The sequence below is a fragment of the Octopus sinensis genome, linkage group LG6 (assembly GCF_006345805.1).
Source record: "Octopus sinensis linkage group LG6, ASM634580v1, whole genome shotgun sequence".
Classification (NCBI taxonomy): domain Eukaryota; kingdom Metazoa; phylum Mollusca; class Cephalopoda; order Octopoda; family Octopodidae; genus Octopus; species Octopus sinensis.
Window position 1 is genome coordinate 84501164 of NC_043002.1, and position 17111 is coordinate 84518274.

At 37.7% G+C, this 17111-nt stretch overlaps 1 protein-coding gene across 1 annotated transcript in view; it reads left to right on the top strand.

The window, feature by feature from the left end:
• The window catches only part of LOC115212845 (kelch domain-containing protein 3), a 112761-nt gene that overhangs the window by 10087 nt on the left and 85563 nt on the right, over positions 1 to 17111 (top strand). Inside the window, exon 2 of the mRNA XM_036504116.1 lies at positions 11748 to 11828. The gene's annotated coding sequence lies outside the window, so the exon portion shown is untranslated. The remainder of the gene's footprint in view (positions 1 to 11747; positions 11829 to 17111) is intronic.

Here is a 17111-nt window from a genome sequence, read left to right on the forward strand (position 1 = left end):
CATCAACCTGTCTTCTCTCTAGCATCTCTACAATCTCACTAGACTTGCCTGTCAATGTACCAACATTGATAGTGCCAACTCTGAAAACTGGGAAGGAGATGTGGGGGGACAGGGGGGATTCGGCGCCTGAGAAGAGGAGGGTTGTTGTGGTGGTGATAGTTTTCGTGGTATTTTTCTTTTGATCTCTCTTCCAACCTGACCACACCGTGGGCAGGAGCTGGTGTTAGCAGTGGACATTCGTTATCGTCACTGAGTAACGTAATTAGGTAGAGGAAAGAAATACAGATATTCTAGAGTTGAGTTGGGGGGGGGGGTCCAGTTGAGAAAGGTTTCACCAGTGAAAGAGAGGGAGAGATAGTAGAGGGTGCGGGTAATATAGGGGAGCAACCAGTGGGGAAGGTTGGGTAAGGAGGAACGATGGCAGGAGGGTTGGTGTAGGTTCGTAAGAAATAAAAACGTAGGATATTACGAGGCGGGAGGGTACTAAAAGGGGATGGTCGGATTGAGGCAGTGTCAGGAGGAAGCGTAAGATCGGTGGGCAGTTGATGAGCTATGGCGCTAGCAGCTTGTCTTTTCACAGTGAAAGCATATGAGGAGAAGGGGTAGTGGGGGGAGGAGGAGGGAGTAGGGCGTATCCGGTGTAGATGAGTAGGCGTATCCGGTGTAGATGGTGAGAACAGGGTATACTGGTATTGGTGGTGGGGGTGAGAACAGTGTTCACCGGTATTGGTGGTGGGGGTGAGAACAGTGTTCATCGGTATTGGTGGTGGGGGTGAGAACAGTGTTCATCGGTATTGGTGGTGGGGGTGGGGGGCGGGCGGAAAGATGGGGAAAGATGGGATTACGGCTTGAGGTAGCCTAAGGTTAAATTTCGTTGAGAGAGAGATAGGAAAGATAAATCAAGTTATGGCGAAGGCTTGAAAGTAGCCTAAAAGGTTAAATTTTCGTAGTGAGAGAGATGGGTAAGACGAATCAAGTTATCAATCTCTCTCTATATAAACGGCAGTTTGTCTGTGCGTTTTCTGTGTGTCTGTTTTCTCGTACCCTCACTCTGACCACGGCTTTCAACCGATTCTGATGAAACTTGACACACACATAGCCCAATGTCATAATTCAAAACTAACGCAGCGAAAATTTTGAAAAGTTCCCCCAGTTCTGAAAAAATCGATAAATTCGACATGGGGCGAGAATCAGAAACCCAAACCACAGACCGTCTAGGGGACGCAACTCCACCTTTTTTACTCTCAACAAAAATTTACCATCATTTTTTTTCCATTTTTTTGCTATTTTTTGGCTATAACTCTCTAAAAATGCTTTATAGTTATTTCCCTTACAAACCTGAGCAACGCCGGGCGATACTGCTAGTGTATGAATAAACGTAGTAACAACGAATGAATGTATGTCGCGCTATGTATGGAAAAATAAAAATAGTAAGATAAATTTTTAAGAACTTGCTGCGGGCATCGACCAGGAGTTGAAATTGAAGAAGAAAGTAAGTTGAATTGGGAATTTAAATTGTAGAATCGTAATGGTAATGGCGATTTTCAAGTTTTAGCATAAAATATATATATATATATATATATATATATATATATATATATATATATATATATATTTATATGAAATTCTTCTTTTTTTTCGGAACAGTTTAACTTAAAACATATAAAACTATAAATAATAATTTGTAAATATGTGTTAAAAAATTCTTTGGACAGAAAGAGTCAACAGCTGCACTTAGGACATGAATCCATGAGACAAGCATCCTTCGACTTTTTTTTTATACAAAGGGTTTTTTGACCCAATATTTACATGCTAATATTTATATTTTCATCTGCTTTGGCTTGAACCATCCTCAAAAAGAATTATTTCCTGTTCTTTTGAAGTTTCTGAATTGTTATGATGCCAATATATATTTGTGTGTGTGTGTGTGTGTATACGTATGTGTGTTTCTGTGAGTAACTTTACCAAGACTCTTCATTTTAATTGCAACAAAATACCAAGAAAGAAATATTGTAACAGCTGGATATTTGACAAGAAATTCAATTCATTGTTCTATAAATCTTAGCTTGAATCAGGAGAAAATTGCATGAGTTAGTCATATTATACTTGTTTATGGATAATGTGTCAGTAAAATATGGTATTTTTGAGTAGGAGGACAATAATATACTGTTGAACCATAGGCTGCATTGTTGTTGATTGAACAGACCTACATCCTCTTCTGCTTTAGCTTCGTTAGTGTGTCTTATACATTACCTCATTGGCTTGTAACTTATCTTTGCTAAGAATTGTGTAGTGCTTATTTGTGCTTGCATGTCTTTATCTATAACTATAAATGTATATTTAACCCTTTAGTTGTTCACATTATTCTGCCAAAATTAATGCCTTTTCATCCACATTGCCTTGAACTAATCAGGCATTATCTTGTAGCTTTGAGATTTTGATGAGGTAGCTGTTAATTTTTAAAACGATATTGTAGGGTTGGTGTGAGAGATCAGATCTGGCCATTTTGAACATAAAACAGGCTGAATACTTTTGGCCGGATATGGCCGGTTTAACTGCTAAAGGATTAATCATAGAAAAAAGGGAAACAACACAACTACCAACCTGCCTGAGACTGTTCCTGGTCCATGAAACAAACTTACTGTTTTAAATTGATTTAAATTATAATCAAAATTTGGTGTTTATTTGTTCCAGACATCAACTTAAGAATGACAAAGTTATTTAACTTAATTCATCCTTATTTTAAAAATTAACTGAAACAAAGGCACTATATGTCAACAGAACTATGGTCACAAAAGAGTTAAATAACCTTTTTGTTACCAATGTGTTGGTAATACATTTCAAAAAGAACTTTTGCACTTTTCAGTGCACAGCACAGCTCCCATGACTTTAGGAAACATTTTTTCACGCTGAGAGTTGCTGAAGCATGGAACAAACTGCCGGCATCAGTCGTTAGTTGTTGGAGCACTGCATCCTTCAAAACTTCCATGCTTTCTGAGATTCACCAACACTACACCTGATTTTCTCCCCTCCATACACACACAAGCATGTATCTGACTCATACATTGTTCGCTTTCCAGACATTTGTACATTACTGCATATACTCTATACGACCATTCTGAAATATAAAAATATATACAATGCCATTCAGGAAAAAGACTGTCTGGGAATGAATATATAGAATCCTTCTATTATTGAATACATACCCAAACATCAACAAAAAGAATACTGGTGGAACATTCCCATCAAAACATCTGTCAAGTGTAAACATAACTGGCTGGATTTTGTTGTTTGGGACAGATAAGAAAAAGTATGTACTATCATAGAGGTCAGCTGTCCTGCTGATGTGAATATCTCTTTGAAAATCAAAGAGGAAGAGGATTACTATGGACAACTGTTTCAAAACCTCCAGCTTCAATATCCAGATTATAAACACACTTTTATACTAATAATAATTGGTGCACTTGGTTTTGTGTGTAAATGCCTAAGTGACAATCTGGATAAGCCAGAAATCAACCAATTAATTCATGCATTACAAACACAATCTGTAAACAGAACAGCAAAACTATGCAAAGTTTCTTCAAAATGTGACTTTGTTTTTATTATCTACATTCCAACAATTGAGCTTTGTAGCTTTGTTAGAAACCAGCTCCTTTCTCAGAGGAACAATTTAATTAAAAACAGAAGAGAACACGCATACATACATACATGCATGCATACACACACACACACTTCTCTAGCCACCCTTATTTATCTCTACATCTCCTTTGCTCTTATGTCCTGATCATCACTCCCTGATTCCTTAATACCATCCCTGAACCACCTTACTCTCCACCCTATTCTGATACTTCCCATCAAGCTGCATCTACATCCCTGTATGTCCCTTACTACCCTCAACTCTAGCCCCTGCCAATCTCTGACCATTTATTACCTCCCCCCTCACATTCTTACAATTCCCCACTCCTTTCTTCCCCATCCTGATTTATTGCCTGTATCCTACCTAGTTCCTTGAGAGTTTGCTCTGGCATCTCATCTACCATTTTATCTTCTTCACAGCTGCTCTCACATACACTTATATAATGCAAGGTAGCCATGTACCTTCACTATACCAAGACACTTTTGTATATCTATCTGTCAAACTAACCTCCCCCAACAACTGGCATAAAGCCACCTCTTGCCCTTGCCCCACACTTAACTGAGGAGATTTTTATCTTTTACTTTTTCTTATTCTTTTCTTATATTGCAAGTTAGCTAGCAACCTCACTAGTTCATATGGCAGAAAAAGGAAAAAAAAACCCAGTACACATAAAATGGTTGCCTTTTGGAAAGACATCCAGAAATAGAAACCATTCCAGAGCTGACATGAGAGCATGATGCAGCTCTGTGACTCACCAAATCATGTCAAACTGTCCAATCCAGGATGGAAACATGTTAATTAATGATGCATGCGCAGACATACACACATATACAAGTATGTGCATATGCACACATGTACAATCACATGCACATACATGCTTTGTTTCTAATTTAGGCACAAGGCTAGCTTAGTAGATTGGAGAAATGTAAAATAAAGTCCCTTGCTCAGAGATATCATATGCTGTCTGAATCAAGAATTAAACCCATGTCTTTATGATCCTGAGCCCAATGCCCTAACCACTATGCCATGTTCCTTCATGTAAATACATATATACATACAACATACAGTGTAGCTGTGTGGTTAGAAGCTTGCCTCCCAACCACATGGTTCTGGGTTAAGTCCCACCATGTGGCACCTTGGGCAAGTGTCTTCTGCTATAGCCTCGGGCCAGCCAAAATCTTGTGAGTGGATTTGGCTGGTAGAAACTGAAAGAAACCTGTGTCTGTGTTTGTCTCCTGCCCCTGATTGACAACTAGTGTTAGTATGTTTATGTTTCCATAACTTAGCAGTTCAGCAAAAGAGACTGACAGAATAATTACTAGGCTTACTGGGATTGATTCATTTGACTAAAAACTCTTCATAACATGGTCACAGTCTAATGACTGAAATGAGTAAAACAATAAAAAAGAGATCTGCATAGGTACGTGCATACATATATAATATATATATATATATATATATTATATATATATATATATATATAATATTAAGCAATAAGGGTTTAGCAACGAGTTGCCTTACCACATACCGAATTTAGAAATAGCAGTCAAAGGGTTATAGCTATTTCTTCTACTAAAAAGGGAGATCTCAGTAAAAACAGCATTTGGAAGGCAGACACAAACAGGTAAGAGAGAATGAATTGACTGCAATCTATCATACATTTTTTTAGTTATCCACGGACGTACGTTGAATTCGGTGATACCAGTTGCGGATTCTAGCTCGCTCTGATACTGAGTTGAGTTGGTGCCTTCTGGTATCTCAAAATTCAATATATAATCATTTATGATTATAGTATTCTACGCTGAAGAGAAAAGAAGTTTCGGTAAGATAGAATTATTTAATATTTAATATTTAATTCTTATGCTTTCCTAAAAACTTGATTTCGAAACGTACGTCCGTGGATAACTAAAAAAATGTATGATAGATTGCAGTCAATTCATTCTCTCTTACCTGTTTGTGTCTGCCTTCCAAATGCTGTTTTTACTGAGATCTCCCTTTTTAGTAGAAGAAATAGCTATAACCCTTTGACTGCTATTTCTAAATTCGGTATGTGGTAAGGCAACTCGTTGCTAAACCCTTATTGCTTAATATTACTTAAATTTTCCTCGAATGAGGCTTTTACATGCCGAAGACTACTTGGTGTAATTGATAATTTTTCCAATTAATTAATTTCACCCTTCATTATTACGGATAACTATATATATATATATATATCATCATTGTCATCATCGTTTAACGTCCGTTTTCCGCGCTAGCATGGGTTGGACTGTTCGACCGGGGTCTGGGAAGCCAGGAGGCTGCACCAGGCTCCAGTTTGATCTGGCAGTGTTTCTACAGCTGGATGCCCTTCCTAACGCCAACCACTCCGCGAGTGTAGTGGGTGCTTTTTACGTGCCACTGTTCACTGACAAAGCTTCGTGCTGCAACACGAAGCTTTGTCAGTGAATAGGTCGCGGTCTCAAAGCGCCGAAAATATTTCTACAAATTAAATTTAAATGTTGAAGTGAATCTAACGGTTTTGTGTGTTTCTTAAATGGCTTATAAACATCTTCCAAGCTGCAATTGTTTTTGTTCCAGCACACGATCTCAGATCAAGTCACTCGCTATGCAAGTACATCTCTCTCTCTCTCTATATATATATATTGTTGTATTAGGAATGGTCATTTCGCCAGTTTAGCCAAATACAACAATATCTATTTCAACACACAATTTCACATCAAAAGTCTTGCAAAACAAATATATATATATATTGGACGGTACTCGCATGTATGTGTGCATGCACACAGCTGTATATGCATGCATTAGCACAATGACCTGGCAATGCCGGGTCATAGTGCTAGTAGAAGAATATATATATATATATATAATTAATTAATAAGGGTGAGAGAATTAGATACTAATTTAATAGTATATCTATTCTACACCAAGTGGCCTAGTGCTCCGAGAAACCTGGATTATTATAATATTTTATAATATATTATAATATTTTTACAAAATAAATATAAGAGAGTGGTCACTATATGGCTCACTCTAGCACCAGTTAATCCAAAAGGTTTCAACCACAAAAATACATGTTTCCCATGAAAGTCAGTACGATTGTTAGCTCACACGGACAGGGCAAATAAAAAATAACAAAAATACAGATTATTTTGGGACAATTGTTTCGCTATTAATGAATTAAATGTAATTTTACTTACAAAAAAATCCACTTGTAGCTCCTCAGCCAAAACTATCTGGATGAAATCCACTCAATCACACGCCAGATTTTACCATAATGATAAATACGCGTGTGGTTCAATTGATTACATCCGACGTTAAGTTGGGGCATTTGAATTATAACGTCAGATGTAATCAATTGAACCACACGCGTATTTATCATTATGGTAAATCTGGCGTGTGATTGAGTGGATTTCATCCGGATAGTTTTGGCTGAGGAGCTACAAGTGGATTTTTTTGTAAGTAAAATTACATTTAATTCATTAATAGCGAAACAATTGTCCCAAAATAATCTGTATTTTTGTTATTTTTTATTTGCCCTGTCCGTGTGAGCTAACAATCGTACTGACTTTCATGGGAAACATGTATTTTTGTGGTTGAAACCTTTTGGATTAACTGGTGCTAGAGTGAGCCATATAGTGACCACTCTCTTATATTTATTTATTTATATATATATATATATATATATATATATAATATATATATATATATATATATATATATATATATATATAAGGCGCAGGAGTGGTTGTGTGGTAAGTAGCTTGCTAACCAACCACATGGTTCCGGGTTCAGTCCCACTGCGTGGCATCTTGGGCAAGTGTCTTCTGCTATAGCCCCGGGCCGACCAATGCCTTTTGAGTGGATTTGGTATATAACATATATATACCTATAATGTATATATATATCTATAATATATATATATATATATATATACAAATTGAGATAGGGGTTGTAAATGCAACCCTCCATGGGATAACATATATCCAATATACTGCTAGGGAAGTACCCAACAAAGTTAATACATAAATGTTAATGATTGCGATGTAATCAATTCATTTACTCTATTATGTGGGCAAAGGTAAAATGATTTACCACAAATTACTAATACAAGATAAGAAAATGGAGAAATACATCTAAATCAAATATCAATTACCAGATAATACTCAATCACATACTTTATTAAACCACCACATAAGAGACTGTAGGGTTAGATATAAAAGCAGAACAAATCAGTGTACATAAATGAATGTACATAAAAAAGTGTACATAAAAAAGTAATGTTGTATAATAAGTAGAATATATATAAAAGAGAATATAAATATAAGTATAGATTATATCTTACAGCTGTTTCGACCATGTAGATAAGTATGTCTCATTTTACCAATATTAGCCCTTTATGGTAGGTCAATATATAGATATAAATGAGACATTTACAAAAATATCATAAGGCCTCTTCGGAGATTATGTAATATAAATCAGTCTACATATATGTAATATAAATCAGTCTACATATATACCCACATGGGTGTATATGTAGACTGATTTATATTACATAATCTCCGAAGAGGCCTTATGATATTTTTGTAAATGTTTCATTTATATCTATATATTGACCTACCATAAAGGGCTAATATTGGTAAAATGAGACATACTTATCTACATGGCCGAAACAGCTGTAAGATATAATCTATACTTATATTTATATTTACTTATATTTATATTCTCTTTTATATATATTCTACTTATTATACAACATTACTTTTTTATGTACACTTTTTTATGTACATTCATTTATGTACACTGATTTGTTCTGCTTTTATATCTAACCCTACAGTCTCTTATGTGGTGGTTTAATAAAGTATGTGATTGAGTATTATCTGGTAATTGATATTTGATTTAGATGTATTTCTCCATTTTCTTATCTTGTATATATATATATATATATATGTATATATATGTAACGATAAAAATTGAATTGGTAAACAATGTTATGATGATGTCGGTGGAGGCAGTGGATAACTATAATTATTTGTTGTTATGACGGCAAGTTGTAAGATGTGAAAGATGAACGATGCATGAAGTTTCAAGGAAACATTTATTTACCATTGCATTACAAATACCTTGCCTCGATGGGCAGGTTATGATAAATCCAAAAGCATGTGAAAGTTAGATGCGGTAGAATGTTTGAGTTTTGGTTCTCTTCATTGTTTAGTAGTAATTGCGGAGACAGATAGTATGATGTTGTAAGAGAACAGAATTAGAGCTAGTGAGAGTTGTATGGTGGGACATTGCTGACAGTAAACTTCATTTCTCCCCCTGACCAATGTTCTAGCTGGTCAGCCAGACTTCGTCGAGTCGTCAGGACTGTGACGAACTAACTTTTGCTTGGGATGTGCTGGCTTATATAACTATCCAGAAGGATAGATATATCATTGAGAACAATAGATTTAGTTGGTGATCTTGTTATCTCTATTCCAGCTTTTGGTGAAGTAGAAGAGGTTAGAAAGGGTCAAGTGGTGAAGACATTATTTCAGCCTAGCTAAAGGCATCTGGAAAATGTAAAACTGCTGTCAGAGAAAAACCATCGTTCCATCGTGGGAAAAGTTCTGTAGCAGTGTTAATTTAAATTTGGCTATGGTGGATCGAATCCACTTCATGCATGCAAGATATGCTACATATATATATATGTGTATGTGTGTGTATTATATATATATATATATATATATATATATATATCGTTTGTAGAAATACATAAATCTGGAGGAGAAGCACACTCAAAGATGTAGAGCAGTTAATATTATAGTGGCGTAGACCATTTTATGGGGTTACCCTGGATTTCTTGCTCATAAGGGGCTTAGCGCTATGGTGTATCTTCAGATCCCAAACACTGCTGGCCTGAGACCTCTTCAAAATATGGATGGTGAAAAGCCTCATTATAAAGGTAAAACTCTAGGGGATTATCTCCCTTTGCCATTGGCCATTGATCTTCGGCAATACTGCCATCGTGCAGTCTCCAAAGTACCATGAAGGTAAACAATTGTCTCCTTTCAGACTTGGCTATTGGTTTCCGGCTGTAGCACCATCCTGCAGATTCCAAAAAGCCAGCAGGAATTTTCTAAAATGCAAGCATGGCCCGAAAATCTCCATCCTGGAGTTCAGGATGTCTCCTGGTACAAGTGAGTCTTTAAGGATTCTCATGTGTTCGGCAATGCATAACTTGCACTGTTTTGTCCTGTTGATGTAGGGGCCTGAATTCTTGAGTATTTTCCATATGATCAAGTATGGAATCTCTTCGTTTTGTAGTTACCAGACATGGCTGGCCAGTGATGTCATGTATTTCCTTTACAGGACTCTGAAGGAGGACTGATGATTGGAAATGGAAATACGCTGTTTGAGAGAATTCCCAGAGCTCCCCATGTACTTCTGTGGACGTGTGATGTCATTGCGCCTGTTGCTGCTACCATTGCCACTGATGCTGTTGGTGGTATTGTCGCTGCTGGAGCTGGGCTGCTGCTGTTGGTGCTGGTGTTGGTTTTAGTGCTGGGGGCGGAGTGTCGGTGCCAGTCATATTCTCATCCCTGTGTGTGTTGCTTGTGCTGCAGTTGTTGCTGCTGGTAATGGCATTGCTGTTGTTGCTGTTGTTGCTGCTGTTATTGTTGTTGTCGTTGTTGCTGCTGCTGGTGTTGCTGGAGCCAGGGTTGCTGGAGCCAGGGTTGCTGGTGATGGTGGAGGATGTGGTGGTGGTGTCGGTAGTGCTATCACCACTGCTGGTTATGGAAGAGGCGCTGCCCCTGTTAATAATGTTGCTGCTGCTGTTGTTGCCGTTACAGACAGTGATGGAACTGGATTTATTGCTTCTGCTACTACTACTATAGTGGCTAATAGGTCTGGCATTGTGGACGTCAGGGAAGCTATTGGTAAGGCTTTGGTGACCGCAAGATGGCGGTGTGGCTGAAGATCGATGGTCAGTGGCAAGGGAAATAATCCTTAGGATTTTAGCCTTAAAATAAAGCTTTTCCCCCCTCTATATTTTGAAGAGATCTTGGGCCAGCAGTGTTTGGGGTTTGAAGATACGCCATAGAGCTAAGCCCCTTATAAGCGAGAAACCCAGGGCAACCCCATAAACTGGCTGACCCCACTATATCATCATCATCATCATCATCATCATCATCATCATCATCATATATATATATCACTTCATCACTTGCATCTCTCCTGACACATGGGAAGGCATAGCTATTGATCGTAGCAGGTGGAGAAGGATTGTGCACTAGGGGACAGCCACTTTTGAGAAATCTCGAGTTGCACATGAGAAAGTAAGCAGGGATGTCAGGAAGGGCATCGCTGTTACACTTCCAGATGGGAAGGGTCTTCCTATGATGCTGACATGCAGTGTCTGTGCAAGACCCTGCCTCAGTAAAGCTGGACTCAAGAGTCATCTTCGTAGTCATAAAGCGAGACAGATGAGTGATAACCTGGCCACTGGTGGTGGTGTAACACACCATACTAATCATATCTGTTGGGCATGTGGAAGAGAGTGTAATTCGGAAGGAGGACTTAAACGACATGCAAAGGTACATGAAGCCCAGTTACGACTACAGCTGGCTATTACCGGTAAAGGTTTTAGTTGCCAATTCTGTACAAGACATGGTAGGTTTTTAGCTGGGCTAAAAAGTCACATTCGATCACAGCACCAGAATCAGTTAAGCTTCGTGCAATGGCCATACTCGATAACGAGGGGGCAGCCATATATATATATATATATATATAATATATTATATATATATATATATATATATATAATATATATATGTATATATGTATATATATATAGACAGAGAGAGAGAGAGAGAGAGAGATGGAATAGAGTTTGTGTCTGATGATAAGGATGATTGAAACGTGTGAGCAATATAATTCACTTTAGTGAGAAAGTTTTGACCATGTTTGATGCATAATAAATTTGTTGCAGTATAGCATATCAAAGTTTCCTAGTCAACATTTTGCAGCCTTTGTCAGAGTATCAATAGTATCAATAATATATATATATATATATATATGTATATATATATATTATTTATGATAATTAAATTCTATTTTCTTCTCTCTCGAGAGGGTTGCCTGATGCAAAAAATAAGAAGAACTAGTTGTACCAGTTCTGTTCAGTTTGGATTGCCAAGTGACAAGATTTAAGGTTAGATAATCTTTTATTACCTATATGATTATTAAAAAAATCTATTTTTGTCTCCATCATTAATGTTTGTGTTGATTAATCCACAAGCCACAAAATTATATAAAGTAGAGGAAACAAGTTTATTCCAGCTCTCCATCTGTTATTTCGTCTTACTTTTTTTCACCTGCTTATCCAATGTCTGTTGATATGATGGAACTATCACCTGTAAGACAATTACATCCTGGCTCTTGTAATGACATTAAGCAATTATAGATTAATTATATTTTTTTTGTTTTTACTATAATGGTACTTATCTGGTATTCTTTATTGAACAATATATTAAACTTCATTTATGCTGCTGTTGTTCTAGAGAAACATATGAACATCATAAATTCTCATTTTGTGTTCTACTTTATAGGGCTTTTTTTTGTATAGTAAAAAATATCCACATTTTACTCATCTCATACATGTTGGATGTATATATATATATATATATATATATATATCATCATCATCATCATCATTTAACATCCGTTTTTCATGCTAGCATGGGTTGGACGATTTTGACTGAGGGCTGGCAACCAGATGGCTGCACCAGGCTCCAGTCTTGATCTGGCAGAGTTTCTACAGCTGGATGCCTTTGCTAATGCCAACCACTCCGAGTGTGTAGTGGGTGCTTTTTACATGCCACTGGCACGGGGGCCAGTCAGGTGGTACTGGCAATGACCTCACTCGAACCTTTTTACACATGCCAGTGAAGCGACGTTGGTAACGATCACGTTCGAATGGTGCCCTTTTACATGTCACGAGTACAGAAGCCAGTTGGCTGCTCTGGCAACGATCATGCTCGGATGGTGTTCTTGGCACCTTACTAGCACAGGCATAAGTGCCAGTAAGGCGACGCTGGTAACAATCATACTCGAATAGCCGCTCTGTCAACGATCACACTCGTATGGTGCTCTTTGCACCCCGTTAGCACGGATGCCAGTCATTGAAATGATTTTGATTTTGATTTAAATAAGAAAATGGAGAAACAAATTCATTTCGATTACATATTGATGTATATTGTTTTGTTCGATTTTGATGTTCCCATTTGTATAATTAATAAATTATGTGAAATTGTAATATCCGTAAGTTGATGATCGAAATGAATTTGTTTCTCTATTTTCTTATTTGTATTATGAATTTACGGTAAAAATATTTTTTACCTTCACACATTCAATACAATAAATGAATTAATTGCATTGCAATTATAAGCATTTATGTATTTAGTATTTGGGTACTTTACCAGCAGTATATTGGATAACTGATATCCCATAGTGGGTTACTTTCATAACCCCTATCTTACTTTGTACTATATATATATGTATATATATATATATATATATATATATATATATATATATATATATATATATATATACCGGAGTAAACACATAAATGTGAAACAAGGTGGAAAAAAGAGTACTCAAATACCAGTGGTAGAGTAATATGCTTTATTTTAAGCATTTTAAGCAGCTGAAAATTCAACAAAATCTGTTTTTGTTGAATTTTCTGCTGCTTAAAATAAAGTATATATATATATAGGTACATGAGTGGCTGTGTGGTAAGTAGCTTGTTTACCAACCAAATGGTTCCGGGTTCAGTCCCATTGCATGGCACCTTATAGCCTCGGGCCGACCAAAGCCTTTTGAGTGGATTTGGTAGACGGAAACTGAAAGAAGCCCGTCGTATATATGTATATATATATGTATGTGCATGTATGTTTGTGTGTCTATTTGTCCCACTAGCATTGCTTGACAACCGATGCTGGTGTGTTTATGTCCCCGTCGCTTAGCGGTTCGGCAAAAGAGGCCGATAGAATAAGTCCCAGGGTCGAGTTGCTTGATTAAAGGCGGTGCTCCAGCATGGGCGCTGTCAAAATGACTGAAACAAAGAAAAAGAGAAAAAGATATATATATATGTATGTATATATAAATATGTGTATGTGTGTGAGTGTGTGCATATATGTGTTTGTATGTGTGTGTGTGTGTGAGTGTATATGTGTGTGTGTGTGTGTGTGTATATAAATAAAGATGGAGGAGGTTCAGAGAGCTATTGCCTCTGTTGGCAACAAAAGGACTCAGAGTGAAAGGTAGACTGTATGATGTTTGTGTGCGAATGGCTATACCTCATGGTAGTGAGACATGAGCTCTGAGTGCTCTGTTGGATGTGCAACATCAATATGCATGTATAACAAAGTGCAAACATATTGAGAGAAAAGTTGGGCATAAGAGGAATCAAATGCAACTTGCAAGAGAGAAGACTGCATTGGTTTGGACATGTGATGTGTATGAATGAGGATAGCTGTATAAAGAAGTGCCAATCACTGAAAGTGGATGGTACCAATTGAAGGGGGCGAGCTGGCAGAAATGTTAGCATGCTGCGCGAAATGCTCAGCAGTATTTCGTCTGTCGCTACGTTCTGAGTTCAAATTCCGCCGAGGTCGACTTTGCCTTTTATCCTTTCGGGGTCGATTAAATAAGTACCAGTTACGCACTGGGGTTGATCTAATTGACTTAATCCGTTTGTCTGTCTTTATTTGTCCCCTCTGTGTTCAGCCCCTTGTGGGTAGTGAAGAAACAGGTACCAATTGAAGGGGGAGACCCAGGAAGATATGGGATGAAGTGGTATGGACCAATCTCAGGATGTCGAGCCTCATGGAGGAAGTGACAATGGATCAGAATGTCTGACAATGTGAGTGAGGTTCTTGAGAAGACTTGCTCACATCAGCAAAACTGTATGGGTTCCATCCACATGAAACAAGAAAACTTTTCACACACATTAACCCCAACAAATCAAACTACATCTCTTCCCTTATTCACATTTCCTCTTTCATGCATTATACTTATCTCTCACTCCCAAATCCTGTCCTCATGACCCTGTTCACAGTATCATTGCGGTCGGGTGGCCCTCCACTCCACCCCCTCTATATATACCCAGATTTTACCACTCTCTGCATTCCCCTCCCCCCATTCTCTACTCACACTTCTTTGGCAATGTCCTGCCACTTCTATTATTACCTCCATACCTCAGGAGTATGCCCTGGCACCTGCCAGCATCTATTTCTTTCTTCTGTTACTCGACCATCCTATTTATATTCTGATCCCTGTCTCTTGTGAGTATGCCTGGCACTTTGCCACCAATTCTCTCCTGCTCTCTCTTACACTCTTGCTGTTCTCCCACTCTCTCTCTCACTCCTTCACCTGCTCTTCCCTCAGACTGGGTAACCATGTATCTCCTTCGCAGCAGCACACCTATTTCTGTCCTCATTCTTGATCACTCTGTCTGTCTCTGTTTGTCTGTATGCCTGTCTGTCTGTCTCTGGTCTGGTTACCATGTACAAGTGTCTTGCTGTAAGACACCTGTTTCTGTCTCTCTGTCTCACTATAACCTTTCATCATCTGACACAAGATCACCTCCTCCAGTGCCCCTCCCCTCTCAAAGGATCTTTGTCAGGCAAGTTACTTGGTGAACCTGCCATTGCTGATACCATGTAAAAAGCATTCAGTCCACACTGTAAAGTGGTTGGCATATTTGGAAGGGCATCAAGCTGTAAAAACCATGCCAAAACTGATCTTGCCTGTGCTTGTGCCATGTAAAAAGCACTCAGTCCACTCTGCTGGGTGGTTGGTATTAGGAAGGGCATCCAGCCATAAAAACCCTGCCAAAACGGACACAGAAGTCTGGTGCTGGCTCCTGCCTGGCCGGCTCCTGTTAAACCATCTCATCCATGCCAACATGTAAGGCGGACGTTGAACAATGATGATGATGATATATGTATATATATATATATATATCCACACATATATATTAAAGGAGGCACAAGCATTTTCACAAACATGTATACACATGAGAACTTCTGCTTACCAAATTCAATCACAAGGCTTGATGTTGGCCTGAGGCTATAGCAGAAGACACTTGCCCAAGGTGCCACACAATGGGACTGAACCCGAAACCATGTAGTTGAGAAGCAAACTTCTTAACCACACAACCATGCCTTCAGCTCACAGCTGGATTCATAGAATCGTGTGGCTACCACAGAAAGCTGCCCTAACAGACCCGGTTATCTGGTGACATAGTAATCCAGTACAGAGAAGTGTAATGCAGAATGTTCATACTGCAGAAATCTAGAAGAGCTTATCAATGAAATTATTTCATGAAGAATATATAAACTAGAAAAGTGAAGTGGTATGAGGGGTGGATTTATTTATTTAACCATTTGATAGCCTTAAGATTATGTCTGTTTCACAGCCTTCTTCATGTAGTAATAATTTCAGTGTGGAATAAAATTATATTCACATGTTTGCATTAATATGCATGCTATGCATTATACAATACAGTTGCATATTCACAAATCAATGCAAATAAAGAAAGCTAGCTCATCAGATCACCAGAACATTATGGTTACACCAACGATTCAACTCATGATTATATATACAAAATTTACTCTTTATATATATAATATGTGGCAGCCCAAAATTAGATTGGTTTGGTCATTGAAAATAAAGATATGTTGTTTTATATGAATTGAGGTGTTTGCTAGAAGCTCATGGCACCCATGAATTGTAGTCATGGTTGTTGCCGGTACCAAGTAAATGGCACACGTGAATCATAGTCATGGTTATTGCTGGTGTCATGTAAATAGCGCACATGCCAGTAGCACGTAAAAGTACCCATTACACTACTAGAGTGGTTGATGTTAGGAAGGTCATCCAACTGTAGAGACCATGCCAAATTAGGCTGGAACCTGGTGCAGCTCTCTGGCTTATCAGCTCCAGTCAAACAGCCTAACCAATGCCAGCATGAAGAGTGAACATTAAATGATGATGATGATGATAATATATAAACATAATGTAACATAGCATAACATAGTATAATATAATCTATATATATATATATATATATATATATATATATATATATGAAACTGAGAATGTGTGTGTGTGTGTGTGCATGTGTGTGTATGTGTGCATCACTAAAACTCGAGAACTACCCAGCTGATTTCATTCAAATTCTACACATGCCTTACTTAGGGTCCATGCAGTATCAAGGGCCAAACAAATTTTTGACTTCTTGCATAATACGAGCCCATAGCAATCACATATCTCTTCCACTCTTTTGCTATTATGTGTCAAAAGTGAAACAATAACATCTCTATTGTAATGTGATATAATACTTTCACTATTATATGGTTTCAGTTTCAGTTACTTTCACTATATATATATATATATATATATATATATATATATTAATTTCATTTCT